Source organism: Mesoplodon densirostris, chromosome 4 (assembly GCF_025265405.1).
Source record: "Mesoplodon densirostris isolate mMesDen1 chromosome 4, mMesDen1 primary haplotype, whole genome shotgun sequence".
Taxonomy (NCBI): Eukaryota; Metazoa; Chordata; class Mammalia; order Artiodactyla; family Ziphiidae; genus Mesoplodon; species Mesoplodon densirostris.
Window position 1 is genome coordinate 146,851,901 of NC_082664.1, and position 6,124 is coordinate 146,858,024.

A 6,124-nucleotide genomic window follows, 5' to 3' on the forward strand; every position below is an offset into this window, starting at 1 on the left:
GCAACCTCCTGGGTTCTCCTGTTACCACAGGAGAGGTAGGGCCTGGTGGCAGAAGCATCATGGACCCAGTAACATCCCCAAGCGCCCATCTGGTACCTCCACTTGTCAGTGCCTGAGACAGGCCTGTTGGTAAATATTTTGAATATCACCTGAGCCTGGGGAGTCAATGGATCCCAGTCTTTGAAAAATTCACCTGGCTCCCTCTCCTCAGCTGCCGCTAAGGTGCTCAGTCTCTCCGAGGAAGCTTGTGTCGCACTGGGGTGAACCCCTCACTTCATCCAGCGACTAGCACCACGCCCTCCTCGCATTCGCTTGTACCATGGCCTCCATCTCGGAGCTCACCTGCATCTACTCGGCCCTCATCCTGCACAACTATGAGGTGATGGTCACGGAGGATCAATGCCCTCATTAAACAGCTGGTGTAAATGCTGACCTTTTCTGGCCAGGATTGTTTGCAAAGGCTCTGGCCAATGTCAACATCGGGTGCCTCATCTGAAAGGAAGGGGCTGGTGGGCCTGCCTGTCAGCTGGGGCGGCACCAGCAGGAGGTCCTGCCGCCTCCACCACTGCTGCCCCAGCTGAGAAGACAGTGGCAGCGAAGACAGAAGAGTCTGAGGAGTCTGATGATGACATGGGCTTTGGGCTTTTCGACTGAACCTCTTTTGTAACATGTTCAATAGCTGAACTCTTAAAATAATAAATGAGTAAGTATTTACCTGTACCTCCTCCTTTCTGTCATTTCAGCTGTGCCTTTATCCCATGGGTTTGTAAAGGGCATTCATCATCACCAATACAGAAAATAACCCCCAACCTGCCTTCTTGAAAGTGTAGTCCAATCCTAGGTGGGAGGGGAGGGCACCCCTATACCCAAGCGCTCTCAGGCCAGGCTGCTATCAGAGTTGAAAAAAAATGTAAGGTTTGCTCTTGAGAAAGCCTAAAGATCCCATTTCTCACAGGAAGCGTGGAGTCTCTATAGGAACCCAACCCTCGGACAGGCCTGCTTGGCCAGAGGCCCTCACCCGTCCTGGCCAAATGCTGACTCCTCCCACTGTGTCTTTGGGACCTCTCCGTTTCCCCCAGACTCTGGTGGAAGGGAGTTCCAGGCTCTGTCCCCCACGCTTCCGGTCCTACAAGTCCCAAGCTTGCTCTTCTATGTCTTCAACCTCTTCACTGTAAGGGAAGCTTCACTTTCCAGAGATTCCACCACTTCTCCTACAGCTTTATCTAACCGTGGCCTCTAGATATGGGCCACTGGTGGGGCCAGGCCAGCATCCACTGTCCCCATCATCCCTCTGCAGCCCCACCTTTGAGGTCTTCTGCCAGGACTTGAGCACTACAGACGTCCATCTCTCCTTCCCAGCACCACCAAACCTCTCCCAGCTAATTGCATCTACTTCAGCTCCCATTCCCTCTGCAAAAATCCCAATGACAGCAGCCTGTGTTTATGGAGTCCTTTGTGGTCTTCATCAATTCTCAGTTAACCCTCAAACAGCCCCCAAGGCAGGAGTTATTGGTACCCCTTTATGGATGTGGTCACTGACTGACCTTCCGAAGGCTCTGTACATCACAGAGCTAGCTTGTAACGCACACTCTTATACAACCACCTCGTGGGTGAGACCCACCCCACCACTCGGCTAGAACCACCCCTTCCAAGTTCCCTCATTTCGCTGCCTCACTTAGAGGGCTTGGGGTGGAGGGGCAATGGCAAGACCAATAAAGGTCATCTCTTCTAAGTCCCACCCCTTGGCCTCAGCAGGGGCCCTTCCCACTGAAAGTCCTCCGTCGACTGGAAGTTGCTCCTGTCTAGACTCTCATCTCCCTTACTCTGCCCACAGGCTGAGTCCTCTTGGCCACATCGCTCGCCCACATGGCTTCAACCACCATCTCTCTGGGCTGGACGTTCATTTCCTCTCTGCCCACTCCCAGGTTCCCAGCTGGCTGGTGGACATCTGCCCCAGATACTCTCAGGCAACTCCAGTGTCACATGTCCACATCCAAACTCTGGTCTTTCTCCCTTGCTGGTCCTCTGGTCATGTGGGCTCCACTGTCATCAGCTTTGCCTTTCTCCTCTCCCTCATCCTCCACAGGCCATCACCTGGTCCCTCTCTATAGGCTGTTCCCAATGCCATTACCCAGGCTCTTTCCCCAAATGCTGAGCACAGGGCCCTGGAGAGCATAATCTACAAGTTGCTGTTAGAACGAGTTACCATTTGTCTCAACTATTCACTCATTCAATATAGAGCAGTACATACCAGGCACCGGTCATAGCAGCTGGGACAGCACTGAACAGGAGAGACAAATCCCTGACTTTGAGGGGCATACATCCTAGTAGGGGAGATAAAAACTACAACTCAAACACACAGGACATCAGAGTGCCATGGAAAACAGACAGACAGAGCAAGGACGGGGTGGTCTGGGAGGCCTCTCCCTCTACAGAGCACAGCAGGATTGTAGTGGGCTGAGGTCAACCAAGGTCAAATGGGACACAACTCTGAGGAAAGTACACTCTCAGTTTCAGTAATAAAAATCCAGGGGCTTTGTCTCTTAATCTTTTAAATTGGAAACACTTGTTGCTTCCAGGGATGGGGGTGGGTGCTCCGTGGTTTGGGGGAACAGGGTGAGAGTCTGGCTGAACAGGCTTTTGTCACCTTAAATTTTGAACCACGTGAATTTCCTTTTCAAAACATTAATTCATTGAAATAGGAAAGAACTTGAACAGTCTTCTGGAAAAGATTAATCATTTCCATGGAACTACTGCCTTATAGGAGGCCTGTTTGTCTATCTGCCAACTGCTGCCAGACATCGCAAATGTAGCATCCTCCAGTGCTCCCCAGTGGGCAACATTTTAACCATGAGATCAGCCATTCGTCCACCTGCGGGCACTGGCCACGTGTACACACAGGTATGTGGACACCAGGCTCACGATGACCACAAGGAGATGGGTAGGGCAGGAGACTCAGGAAGCTGAAGACCAGGATGCTTGCTAGGAGCTGACACCCCCACTCCACCCCAGGTGACTCCCCTTACCTCATTGGCTCTTGTCCTGGCTATCACACTCTCTCTTGATCTTTATCTTCAGGCACTGATCACTGCTGCATCCTATTTGGAAACCCATGGACCACACTAAGGAAATCCCCTACTAAAGACTGGTCCACGAGACAGGACTTAGCCAGCAGCCTGGTTTCAGCCAAACTCCCCTGGTTTCTTACCTGGTGAAGCTGGGGCCCGAGAGGTCTTCCCTAGGTTGGCTCCATGGAGGTGGAGGTGGTGGGGAGGAAAGGCTGGCTCTGTAAGTGGCAGAGGCCTGAATAACAGGGACTTGAGAAGACTCAAGATAGCTGACTTAATCCTTAATGTGACAAGCACAGAGCCATGACCAGGCCTAGCAGAAAGGTGGGTACATATGGACTGAATGTTTGTGTCCTCTCCCAAATTCATATGTTGACATCCAATCCCCAATGTGATGGTATTTGGAGATGGGGCCTTTGAGAGGTAATTACCTTTGGATGAGGTCACAGGGGTGGAGACCCCATGGTGGCATTGGCGCCCTTATAAGGGGATGAAGAGCCCAGAGCTTTCTCTTCATTATTTCCAGACAGAGCAAGAATATGGCCCTCTGTGAAACAGGAAGTAGGCCCACACTAGGCACCAAATCTGCTGGCACCTTGATCTCGACTAGCCTGCAGAACTGTGAGAAATGTTTGTTATTTAAGCCACCCAGTCTATGGTATTTTTGTTCTAGCAGCTTGAAGACAGGCTGTTTGGAGCATAGACAGCAGAGCATGATGGGGTCAGCTGGGGTTGGGAAATGGGTTACTGGCCTTTAAATATTCCATAAAACACAAAGTCACTGACTCTAGTCTCCACAAATTCAGGCTGCCAGTCAGATGCAAACTGAGCACTCAGAGATGCACAGCAGAGACAGCTGCAGGAGGAAGGGCCTCACTGCTCGCAACCTTCAGTGCCCAGCATTGAGCCTGGCATCCACCAGGCACTGAGAAATTGCATAATGGAGGAATATTAGATTTCTGTCAGTGGCAGTGAACACTGAAAACCCAGTATTCTGTACCACTTTAGGAAATCCTCATTGTAAACCATCCAGGGCCAAGGGCTCCCAAATTCAAACCTGGCCCCTATTTTCATAACCAACATCTCTCAGCAGCAGTATTTGTATCCCTCTCCAAAAAAAGGCCAATGAGGATTTCCTCTTATTTTTCAAAAACGTTTGTGGCTTTGCTGATAACAAGCAAAAAAGGTAGCTGGATTTGCAGGCAACCTCAAGTAGTTAATGAACAATTACTGTGGCTCATCCAAAGGGATCAAGTGTTCCAAACAAAAGACCAGGTTCAAGTTTTATGTCATTTTTAGAAGCGGTATGAGGGATGATGTTGGGATGCCCACTGCTGGAGTCTCTAGCACCAGTCAGTGGCTTTTGGGAATCATTGGTTTCTGGCAGGCAAAACATTCAAAGACTATTCCAGGAAATCCAGGACATGTGGCAGCAATGCGATAAGCCATGAAACAAACTCAAGAAAAACGACTATACGTATAATTGATTCACTTTGCTGCACACCTGAAACTAACACAACATTGTAAATCAACTCTACTCCAATAAAAATCTTAAAAAAAGAAAACAGAAAACTGACTTTGTTCCAGCTCTGTGACCCTGGACACAACACTAAACACTCTGGGCTTCTGCTTCCTCACCAGTTCAAGGGAGGCATGTGGAGGACCCCCCAGCCCACACTCTTTGATGCTGTCACTGTCTACCAAGCCAGTTTTTTTTTTTTTTGCAGTACGCGGGCCTCTCACTGTTGTGGCCTCTCCTGTTGCGGAGCACAGGCTCCGGACACGCAGGCCCACCGGCCATGGCTCACGGGCCCAGCCGCTCCGCAGCACGTGGGATCCTCCCGGACGGGGGCACGAACCCGTGTCCCCTGCATTGGCAGGCGGACTCGCAACCACTGCGCCACCAGGGAAGCCCTACCAAGCCAGTTTTTATCACAGTTTCTGAGAAGCTACCTAAACTTTTTGAGGTTTCCTCATCCATAAGAAAGAAAATAAAATCAGGAGAAGCCATCTTGAGCAGTGAAAAAAAATGAACTGTGGATTTAGACATACAGACAGTCTCAATTCTTAGCCCTTGTGACCTAAAGCAGGTTACTTGACCTCTCTGAGTCTTACTTTCTTGACTTGCAAAATGGAGATAACAGTGTCTGTTGTAAGGATTGTGGAAGGATCTCACTCATGCCACCTTACAGGAGGTGCAAAATAAATATCATTTTCCTTCTTTGTTCCTGTATCGCTTTCAGCAAATGTGAGAGGGATGTGAATATACTGAAATGTCTGTTAAAAATAAAAATTAAACTCTTTAAAAGAATATCAGAGGTTTTAACATCAGATAGATATATAAACCTACATTTCCCTCTTCCAACATAAGAGGGCCTACATTCTGATCAATACTACCCATCTCTGAGGTTATCAGAGATGTTCCAAAAGACTGAGGTTAAGAGGCTACAGAGAGTAAAAGGCACCAAGCACAGGAAGCACTGTTCAAAGCGGGAAAAGACGTGGTCCTGACCATGGTCCTGCCGGGCACCATCTCAGACGGGCTCTGCGACAGCATCAGGAGGCCTGAGGAAACAGTTTGGGCCACTGGCTGGCAGGCATGAAAAGTCCCCAGGCCGGGAGGCTTTACCGTGATGGTGCAGCGAGCTCCGTAATCTCAAGGCAGCTCAACATCATACCTGAGACCTGGCCCCGAGGCAGCACGGGAGTAGGAAGCACTGCTTCGAGGAGCAGCTTCAGCTCTAAGTTAACCACAGGAAGAAAGGCTCTTACCGAATGTAAACATCTACAGGTTTCCACAGCTAGCTCCAGGGGACTGTCATCTGAGGGGAACAGGGTGTGCCCAGAGTGAGCTCAGGCAGGGACCCCTCGCACACGGGGGAGAAGATGTTGCACTGCCACCGGTTTCAGCCAGCAGGCTGCCCGTGTCCCCAGCCTTCCCCTGTGCCAGGTCCAGAACACATGACCCCAGCTCAGGCTTTCATGCTCCAGAAGCTGGTGTAGACAGCAGTGGGTTTCCTGTACAAAGAAGACTCATCATTCATAACACAGCAACC

The 6,124-nt window shown here is 50.1% G+C and overlaps 1 pseudogene; it reads left to right on the forward strand.

The window, feature by feature from the left end:
- Positions 1 to 307: 307 nt before the first annotated feature.
- On the forward strand, positions 308 to 654 carry LOC132488778 (large ribosomal subunit protein P1-like; annotated as a pseudogene).
- The last annotated feature ends 5,470 nt before the right edge of the window (positions 655 to 6,124 follow it).